The following is an 11581-nucleotide window of genomic DNA, read 5'->3' as shown; positions in this document are numbered from 1 at the left end:
TGAAGTTGCAACCGTAAGCAAAGTCCTTACTTGGAAGTAAGTCCCACCAGGGATGAATTTCAAGTAAAAAATTTTAGGCTTTGAGTATATGTGGCTTACCTTAATCTTATCTATGAAGCTGTTCATATAGAGCAAAAGAGAAGCTGTGCTTTTGCAGAAAGAGAGAGTGGGAGGAAAGGAGAGAGAGAGAAAATGAAATATAGAATTTTATTTTTATATATATATATATATATATATATATATATGCAGGTTTTGGTGTCCTCGGGTGTCTTCCCGTGTAAAAGTTGGGGTGTCTAGGCGACGTTTCGACGAGGTCTCACTCGTCATCTTCAGGCTGGTGCTTTCGGCTTCTTGTTACTGGAACAGAGCAGGATCTCAGTGTTTGAGTTCCTATAAATACTGTTGAGGAGGTGTGGTGTATAGCCTCCAATGTTCTGGGCAGAGAGGAGGTTCCCAGGCTAGTGTGCCTTTTCTTCTTTTGTTCCTTAATTACTTGAGGGATATCTTGAGTGATTTCTTGAGTGATTTCCTGAATCCCACTTAGGTGGGTCATTAGGTGTGGATTAGTTGCTAAAGCCTTCGTGTCTTGAACTCTTGAACTTTGTGAAGAGTTTTTCTGAGAAGATGGCTGTACTGCACTTGGTTGTGCTCTGGCTTGGCTTCGTGTATAGGGGCGAGCTGTGGTTTTGTGGCCTGTGCCAGCCAGATCTGTGTAGGGATTGCAGGGGGGTGCAGCATCCGGAGGTGCCACCCTGGTTTGGCTACTGGATGGTGTCTGTAATTTATCTGTGGAGAGGGTCTGGGTTTGGGTCTGGTGTGGTTGATTGGTGATGGCGTTCTGTGTGCCTCTGGATCTGGTGTCAGATTTTGTGGGGAGGGCTAATTTCCAGATGTCTGGCAAGCGGGATGTGTCGTCACGCTTGTTCATGTTGTGAGGGTGTTTCTCTATCTCGATGGCTTCCATGATTATTCTCTTGTGGTGATGTTCCATGTTAAAGAGCAATTTGGAATCTGCAAAATTAATTTCGTGTCCTGTTTCTTTCATGTGTTGGAAAAGAGAGGAAGTTTTTTCTTCTTTTTTGACGGCATTCTTGTGTTCTGCGATCCGTGCATTTATTCGTCTGTTTGTTTGTCCAATGTACGTGGCTGGGCAGACTTTGCAGGGTATTTCATAGACCCCTTGGTTTTCCAACTGAATTTTATCCTTGGGGTTTCTGAGGATATTGGCTATTTTTTGGTTGGTGCAAAAGGCTGTTTTGATATTGTGTTTAGCCCTCCCCACAAAATCTGACACCAGATCCAGAGGCACACAGAACGCCATCACCAATCAACCACACCAGACCCAAACCCAGACCCTCTCCACAGATAAATTACAGACACCATCCAGTAGCCAAACCAGGGTGGCACCTCCGGATGCTGCACCCCCCTGCAATCCCTACACAGATCTGGCTGGCACAGGCCACAAAACCACAGCTCGCCCCTATACACGAAGCCAAGCCAGAGCACAACCAAGTGCAGTACAGCCATCTTCTCAGAAAAACTCTTCACAAAGTTCAAGAGTTCAAGACACGAAGGCTTTAGCAACTAATCCACACCTAATGACCCACCTAAGTGGGATTCAGGAAATCACTCAAGAAATCACTCAAGATATCCCTCAAGTAATTAAGGAACAAAAGAAGAAAAGGCACACTAGCCTGGGAACCTCCTCTCTGCCCAGAACATTGGAGGCTATACACCACACCTCCTCAACAGTATTTATAGGAACTCAAACACTGAGATCCTGCTCTGTTCCAGTAACAAGAAGCCGAAAGCACCAGCCTGAAGATGACGAGTGAGACCTCGTCGAAACGTCGCCTAGACACCCCAACTTTTACACGGGAAGACACCCGAGGACACCAAAACCTGCATTCCTGTACCCGTGAAAATCTACGAAAGCAAATATATATATATATATATATATATATATATTAAAGACTTTTGCATCCTTTGGCCAAGAAACTATGTGCAGCAGCATTTGTTAGTATAATTGCATATGTTGAAAGCTTCATTACAAAAGAACAGTGAGTACTCAGCAATGGGAACATTTCAGGAAAGTGCTAATTTTCAGATGGCTGCCTGTCAGCGTCTTTATTTGTCTCACATGGCCAGAGTGTCTGGGAGCAGTTTCTACCAGATTTGGACCTTTAAATAACTCTTGGCCACTGAGGATTGTATCACTCCAAATGCACAAGGCAGAGGGGAAAAAGCATCTTAATCCTGTCGATGAATGTGGTTTAATAAGTGTTGCTCATGTTTTAAGCTGCAGTGCAGAAAGGATGGATCTTGAGTATCATAACATCAGTATTGAATGGTGTGTTTTTTCTTCCACCCAGTTCCAAGAAACATCTTTGGAAAGCTGAAGTACATGTCAGTGATAGAAGCAGTCGCGGCAATCAGTTTGTGTGCACAAGTATTTGCAGGTCGTGGAAACAGAACCTCGGCTCATTATAAAAAGGGGACACAGTTTTGCATAAAATTTCCAGAGGCAAATTTATAGGTGTAGATGAATACCGAGGAATGATTACTAGAATATAAAAAGAAACAAAGTAAGAGTCATCCTAATGAGGAAGACTATGGCCAGGTGACTGCTGTGTCTGCTCAGTCTGCAACCTATGTGCTAACTGATGAAGGGCAACTTCAAGGCCCCTCCTCCTTGCCTTTTGGAAAGAGCAATCCAAACCCCCAATCTATCAGGCTGGAGGGGGTTTGCATGAGGCAGGGGTGCCCCTCTGCCCAGCTCCACTGGACTCCAATGGCAGGTGTGCTCTGCCATCAAGGGGTATAAAAAAATGGTCACCATTGTCACAATAGCCAGTGGACCCTCCCGGAAGAGGTGTGTTTTGGGATGGGGAATGGAGTTATGCCAGCACAAGATCTTCTGGATCCTAAGCTGGGTCTGTGCTCTCACATGTTGGCAATGGGCCCAGTTCAGTCAAGCAAACAGGCATGGCATGAGTGGCTCCATTAAGCCCTGACACAGCTGGCCACAGGTTTCAATTGCAATCCCAGGGTTCTTTATTTTTAAACTGGAGTTGGACCAAATAGCCCTTCAAATTGACAACACCTTCAAACAGAGGGCTGTCCTCTGTAAGGTAGGACACATGGCCATCCTCATACACAATTTAACTGTGAAGAAGCATTCTGAAGAGTTCTAGAGGAACTGCCACCCCCAATGCTGCAGTTAGCCAAATTTGGGGAAATAAGTAAGTCTGACTGAATCCATCACTCACCAACCCCAAAATAATTTGCCACCTCATTCATAGATGGGAGTTTGGTGGGCATTTTTGTGGCTCTGGAATGCCCAGATGTAGTAGCATTCTGTCAAAGAAAAAAAACTCCTAAAAATATACAGGGGTGGTTCAGAAGGTAGATGGGGATCTACTGGCCATTCAGAGTCACTGGCAAGAGTTTTTAAAATTAAAAAATAAGATTATTCTTGGAAAACGTTTACCCAGCTTAAATGGGGGAAATGTGGGCTGGCATTCTGATATGTGGACTCTTTGAAAAACCTGCATGCATGAGCAGCACCTAGCCCAAAATAAACACCCATATGGAGGTACTATAATTTAGTTAAATTCATTGAGCATCCAATAACCAGAGTTCTCTGGTTATTGAAAGCCAAGTGAAATCACATGTCAGCAAAACAGATGTCAACAACAGCACAATTACTTGCAACTGAGACATAAGAATGCATTTAAAATTGGGGTGGTTAACCTTTGATCCTTCAGATGTTGCTGAACTACAATCCCAACTACTGTATCTGGCCGTTGGCCCTGCTGACTGAGGCGCAGGGGTATCATCTTCCCCAGGCTCTGATAAAATATCTCATTTATACGCAAACATTTTCAATCTCCTAATACTAAGTTCCTATCGATGAAAGATCATTCTGGGCAATCCAGGAACCTCCCTAACAAAGGAGTGCTTGGCCAGCTAGCTGAGCACCTTGTGAGAAGCCCAAAACAGTGACTCTTGCAAGGAAAAAAGCAGGGAAGAAGAAGAAGAAGAAGAAGAAGAAGAAGAAGAAGAAGAAGAAGAAGAAGAAGAAATGTAAAGAGGAACTCTAAAAACAGTTCAATGAAGAAAGGGAATAGGATGGAGTATTGGGGAGACCAGCATACTTGACTGACTGGAACACTAAGCAGGATCACTGCACACTGCAACATTTTGCTGCAGATCCCAATTGTTCTTTTTCTTTTAAAGAGTGCAAACTTCCATGCACAGAGAAGGGCAGTGCCATACACAAATCACACACATGAATGGAAAAGAAAGAGAAGAACTTGCACACAGGCCTTACACTGACCCACTTAAGTTCTTTAATGGTACACTATTGACTTTTCTGTTTTTGTTGTGGGCAGAGAGTTATTACATATTGCGCTTCCTGTACTGCCCATGACATTGGTGGTATATTAGTCCATTCCTGATATAGCATCTGGCTGGGGTATTTTTTTCAAGTTCAACAGTTATATAAGGTACTTTTTTCCAGGCTATCCTTATTTACGGATAGGCACTAGCACAATGTCTTTTAATTTATTTGCTGCCTTTAGCTATTCTTCTCCACGGTGGAATCAATGACTCTTTATTTAAACTCCACAGATGTCAGGTTCTCTGTGCCAGGCAGAACAGGCTAAGAAGCTTTTCCACATAAATCCTGCAAGAAATATATCTGGAAAGACATTTCGGAGACAGATAAACAGTCAGGATTTGTTTCCTCATTTGGCTTTCTCTCTACCTTTGTGTGGATTTCAAGATCAGAAAGATTTATGGGATTTGAGATCCCTGAATTGGCAAAAAGGGACATTATTACAGTCAACAGAGACGGATCTGGACTCTATTCACTCTCTGATCATAATAGTTCAGAAAATTGGGTTGAAATGTTCTGAGACTTACTTTAGAACATGTCTCTGATAAAATGTGTCTCATTTGGTGGCTCAGAAATGGCTGGAAATATAACAAAAAAGTCAAGAAACGGTCCTTATAGAACAATGCTATCAAATTATTAATCGGCAGAAAAGAAATTGGTTTGCTGTTGATGTAGTTAATTACTATCTTGCTAGGACATTAACTTTTCCAGGGAAATGAAATTGGCACAGCGATCTTTAAATAGAGGCAAGTGTGAATCTATTTGGAAGATGGGTGTGCAGGAAACTGCTTATGTTTTTAAGGGGGGGGAAACCCACACTTTTTTAACTAAAGAAAAAACCCAGACACTGTGCATGATGTTCTTGTTGCAAAAGGCCAGGACACAGGAAAGGTACATAAGTGGTGCTAAATATATGTTTTTGTCCCACTTCCTAACACTTTTAAAAACCTGGCAAATATGGCTAGCGGAGCACATGACACAGTCGTGGGATATTTTTAATGGTACTTTGTCTATTAAACTTGAACAATTTTGATAAGCACTTGCTACTATTCTATTTGTATAGAAATTCATCTATACCAGATATGGTCATCTAGGAAGGTGTTTGACAAAGTTCCCCGTGATAGTCCTGTAGAGAAGATGGCAAAATGTGGGTTGGATGAGGTAAATATAAGGTGGATTGGTTGATTGACAGACCCCAAAGAGTATTCACTAATGGTTCCTCATCATCCAGGACAAAAGTGACAAGTGGGATTCTGTCCTGGACTTGTTGTTCAGTGCCTTTATACATGACTTGGATGAAGGAATTGAGGGGATGCTCATCAAATTTGCAGATGATACCAAACTGGGAGGGGTATCTGATGCAACAGAAGACAGAATTGGGATTCAAGATGACCTTAACAGATTGGAGAACTGGGCCAAGATTAACAAAATGAATTTCAACAGGGACAAAACTAAGGTTTTACACTTAGGCAAGAAGAACCAGCTGCACAAATACAAGATGGGGGATACCTGGCTCACCAGTAGTAGATGTGAAAAGGATCTAGGCTCCTTAATATAGACCACAAGCTTCATGAGCTTAACATGAGTCAACAGTGTGATGCAGCAACAACAAAAAAGCTATAGTGTCTTGATAAAGGGAAGTCATAGTACCACTCTATTCTGCCTTGGTCAGACCCCACCTAGAGTGCTGTGCCCGGTTCTGAGCACCACAATTTAAGAAGGCTATTGACAAGCTGGAATGTGTGCAGAAGAGAGCAACCAACACGATCCAGTTTGGAAAACAAGCCATATGAAGTCTGGCAAAGAGGAGACAGAGGAGATAAGATAACCATCTTCAAATATCTAAAGGACCATCACATGGAGCTGGAGCAAACTTGTTTTTTCCTACTCTGAAACAAATGGCTTCAAGTTATAAGAAGGAAATTCTGACTAAACATCAGGAGGAACTTTCTGATGTTAAGAGAGCCAGTGTGGTGTAGTGGTTAAGAGCGGTAGACTCATAATCTGGTGAACCGGGTTTGTGTCCTCTCCTCCACATGCAGCTGCTGGGTGACCTTGGGCCAGTCACACTTCTCTGAAGTCTCTCAGCCCCACTCATCTCACAGAGTGTTTGTTGTGGGGGAGGAAGGGAAAGGAGAATGTAAGCCGCTTTGAGACTCCTTCGGGTAGTGATAAAGCAGGATATCAAATCCAAACTCTTCTAAGAGCAGCTTGACAGTGGAACAGACTCCCTTGGAAGGTGGTGGACTCTTCTTTGTTGGAGTTTTTAAATCCAGCAGTGGAGAGTTGAAAATGCTTTTCCATCACCAGCTCTGGAGCCAACTGATGATTCATTCCCAGGTAAGATCCTTCCCCTATTGTGTGGGCAGGTAGTCCCTCCCCTTACCTGGCCTGATCACCTTGGCAACGCCTACCCAGGTGGGATTGGGCAACTGACTGGGGTAGGCGGAGACCTCCAGGTATTCCACCTGGGGGGAGGTGAAGTCAAGCCTGTGCTAATGGTGCAGCATAGGGTACAGGGGGCTGCGCGCGACCATGCAAAGGGCTCCCCCCTTTTAATGTGGGGAGCGGTCATTACCAGCACATTAAAGTGTAGAAGATGAAAAACAAAACTCAGTCCACGAGAAAATGAAGGTCATTGTGAAGCTACAAAGTTTGATTTTTTAAAGGTACAAGCAAGAATAGATACCACCTGACCGACTCTTAATTATTTTAAGGTGAGAAAGAGATAAATCCCCACTCCTCTGTAAGGGAATGTGGAGGATTTCCTTCATTCTCTTAGAAAATGTTCCTGTACCTATATGTTTGAAATTTGGGAGAATTAATCCACTCTGGAGTGGATTTCATCCACTGTAAATTTCATCCCCAAAGCGAAAGGTTATAGCTGTGGATTCCCTGTGATAGTGAATGGGAATATACAGAGCTTTGGCTCAGAACCTGAAACAAGAGAGAGCATACAGTATCTCAGAAACAGATCAGATTTTTTTAAAAATGCACAGAATCATAGGGAATGTGCACACTCCTGTATAAAATGCTTAACAGCAGGCTAACAGCTGCACAGATTAACATGCTACGTTAACATTAATTACTGCTTTAATTTCCCCACTTTTTGTCACTACCAAAATCAGTGGAGTCTTGGGAACCCACCAATTGGGGGTTGGGGTGGAATAGATCAAGGACCCAGTTCAGGGATTAACCACTCCTGCTCGAATGACTGGTATGTTGCAGAATTATATATCTACCCATTTCTCAAACCGATTCTTTGGATGAATAATGAATTGCTCCGTTACTGCTTGTTTTAAGCTATGCACCACAAATGATTGTCATGAACCAAGCATGTTGTTCTTTGTAAAATGTGGATTTAGTAACACATATCTTTTTTTTAAAGTGCACATAGAATCATAGAGTTGGAAGAGACCACAAGGGCCATCGAGTCCAACCCCCTGCCAAGCAGGAAACACCATCAGAGCACTCCTGACATATGGCTGTCAAGCCTCTGCTTAAAGACCTCCAAAGAAGGAGACTCCACCACACTCCTTGGCAGCAAATTCCACTGTCAAACAGCTCTTACTGTCAGGAAGTTCTCCCTAATGTTTAGGTGGAATCTTCTTTCCTGTAGTTTGGATCCATTGCTCCGTGTCCGCTTCTCTGGAGCAGCAGAAAACAACCTTTCTCCCCCCTCTATATGACATCCTTTTATATATTTGAACATGGCTATCATATCACCCCTTAACCTCCTCTTCTCCAGGCTAAACATGCTCCCTTAGCCGTTCCTCATAAGGCATCGTTTCCAGGCCTTTGACCATTTTGGTTGCCCTCCTCTGGACACGTTCCAGTTTGTCAGTGTCCTTCTTGAACTGTGGTGCCCAGAACTGGACACAGTACTCCAGGTGAGGTCTGACCAGAGCAGAATACAGCGGCACTATTACTTCCCTTGATCTAGATGCTATACTCCTATTGATGCAGCCCAGAATTGCATTGGCTTTTTTAGCTGCTGCGTCACACTGTTGGCTCATGTCAAGTTTGTGGTCAACCAAGACTCCTAGATCCTTTTCACATGTACTGCTCTCAAGCCAGGTGTCACCCATCTTGTATTTGTGCCTCTCATTTTTTTGCCCAAGAGCAATACTTTACATTTCTCCCTGTTAAAGTTCATCTTGTTTGTTTTGGCCCAGTTCTCTAATCTGTCAAGGTCGTTTTGAAGTGTGATCCTGTCCTCTGGGGTGTTAGCCACCCCTCCCAGTTTGGTGTCATCTGCAAATTTGATCAGGATGCCCTTGAGTCCATCATCCAAGTCGTTGATAAAGATGTTGAATAAGACTGGGCCCAAGACAGAACCCTGTGGCACCCCACTAGTCACTCTTCTCCAGGATGAAGAGGAACCATTGATGAGTACCCTTTGGGTTCGGTCAGTCAGCCAGTTACAAATCCACATCTTTGAAATATTTTTGGAACACTGCATTTGTACATGAATGAATGGCTTATTTTCATCTCAGCTTAAGTACCATTGGGCAAGTAATCATTCACACATATATGAGCACATGACATCTCATGAGGACAATAGCAAAAACAGACGACTAAAACATGCAGCCAATTTCCCAAGTCTTAACAATGGTTAAAATAGACTCCACTTCTGTTTCTTTCTGAATCATCTGGGGCTTAGATGTACTTCTCTACAAACCTGCATTTAAAACCTTGAAAATTAATTATAAATGCACACTTTATGATTTATGCTGCAAACGTATTCCTGTCTCGGTCCTAATTTTAGCTCCCGCTTTAGCAAAGGTAGCTGGCACCTTAATTACTTGTGACTTTTCTGGGTTTTTTTAAATCCAACTTTTGTTCCAGGTAAATAGAAACCTTGTTTTTCAAAAGAAACAAGATCTATGTTTCCCTATTTCTTGTTGCATTTATATCTCGCCCTTCTGTCAAGGAATCTGTACATGGCTCTTCCCTCTCCTCATTTTATCCTTGCAACCAGATAGACTACACTGGTACCTCGGGTTACATATGCTTCAGGTTACAGACTCCGCTAACCCAGAAATAGTACCTCGGGTTAAGAACTTTGATCCAGGATGAGAACAGAAATCGTGCAGCAGCGGCGCAGCGGCAGAAGGAGGCCCCATTAGCTAAAGTGGTGCTTCAGGTTAAGAACAGTTTCAGCTTAAGAACAGACCTCCAGAACGAATTAAGTTCTTAACCTGAGGTACCACTGTATACTTAGAGAAGAGGACATGGTTTGCATGCAGAAGGTCCCAAACAGAATCACTGGCATCTTCAGCACCGATCTCCAAGACCTCTGCCTCTTAGGAGGCCCTGGGCCATAAAACTGCTGCCAGTCAACATAGGTAGCTAGATGACCTGACCTGATATAGCTATGTTTCTATACAAATAGAATATAGAAGCATGAACCCATCAAATAGTTCACATTTAATAGACAAAGTGTATATGTTCTCTTTGAGATGAACTTGGAAATAAACCAATTATTCCAATAATATTACTCAAACCTATATCAGTCCAAGGAACATTTACAGATTGATACCCCTTCAAAGTGAGGGCAATGTGTTTGGTTTGATTTGCCCTTGCTCTCTGACATCACATAGCCAAATCTGATTAGCTCCATGATGCCATAGCATTCTTAAGTTCCTTACAGGATCCCTGATTGGATGGGATCACATAGTGAAGCAGAAAGAAGATCCCAAATACTGTATTGAAACAGCAAATACATCTGGGCTGTGAGGAGCATGTCAAATATGAGTTGTCACAAAGGAAGGTTTTGGCGGCAACTTTAAGCTCACTCCAGAAGCAGTCCTAATCAAGCCATTAGAAAAATGACTGGGGGGGAATAGAGCCTTTGGTATCAAAACAACCTGGCAACATTAAACACAATAATATTGTCTTGCACCTTTTAGTACTCATACAACAACATCATCATCATTCATTTAGCATCAGCAGGAGTACAAAGGGGCACTTGCTCGCTCCTTCATGTAAATGAAGTGTCTGAATCAGACCATAGTAATTCATTCTTACCAGGACCGATTTACTACAGGGTGGTGAGGCTGTGACCTCAGCTGTTATGGGTCTACAGCTCCCAATATCCCTAATCATTTGTCATGTTGGCTGAGGCTGATGGATTCCAATTTGTTGTTTAGTCGTTTAGTCGTGTCCGACTCTTCATGACCCCAGAGCACGCTAGGCACTCCTGTCTTCCACTGCCTCCCGCAGTTTGGTCAAACTCATGCTGGTAGCTTTGAGAACACTATCCAACCATCCCCTCTGTCATCCCCTTCTCCTTGTGCCCTCCATCTTTCCCAGCATCAGGGTCTTTTCCAGGGAGTCTTCTCTTCTCATGAGGTGGCCAAAGTAATGGAACCTCAGCTTCAGGATCTGTCCTTCCAGTGAGCACTCAGGACTGATTTCCCCTGCAGGGAACTGACAAATGGAGGGTCCTCACTGAAGCATTAGAACTGGGAAATTTTCTTATACCTTTTAGTCCTATAATGCTACTCTGTTTTAGACAACAGACTTTCTGTTAATGATGTGTAATCCCATTGAATGATGGTGGAACACGATTTTGAGTTCTAACTTGATACTTAAAATGTGTGTGGTCTGTCTGGTTTAATCACATCCTGTCCCTGCTGTTCCTCTTTCTTATTTTGATATAGAAATTTTAAGAATGTGTTTTGTTTTTACTTTTAGAGGGTTTTGTTATTATTTTAAAAAACCTGATAACATATCACAGGGAGATCATTGGCTGTTTATTGCAGGAATTGGAAATTGTGGGCCGACATGCCATTTGATCAAGGAACTCCACCCTGAATCTTTGCTGACCCAAAACGGAAGAATATAAAAGTGGGAAGAGCTTTATATTTGGGAGAAATTAAAAGCTCTACTTCAGGTTGCCATGGCTACAATATTCTATTCACTGTTTCAACTCTTGTCTGACTATCCAAACATAGGTAAAGTAATTATCATGAAAGCAGGATGTGATATGTAATCATCCATTAGATTAAGACAGATTTAGGTTTAGCTGAATTGCAGTGCTGTGATTACTTGCCTTTGGAGTACAGACTTCAGTAATAATGTTGCTCAATAAATTGTATACGTACTTTGCAAATTCATAGATACTAGGTTTCCTTTTCTTTCTTTCTTTTAACATCCAGCCACATAATTTGCTTGAGA

Source organism: Podarcis tiliguerta, assembly GCF_965153285.1.
Source record: "Podarcis tiliguerta genome assembly, chromosome: 3".
Classification (NCBI taxonomy): domain Eukaryota; kingdom Metazoa; phylum Chordata; class Lepidosauria; order Squamata; family Lacertidae; genus Podarcis; species Podarcis tiliguerta.
Note: the sequence above shows the minus strand (reverse complement) of the source record.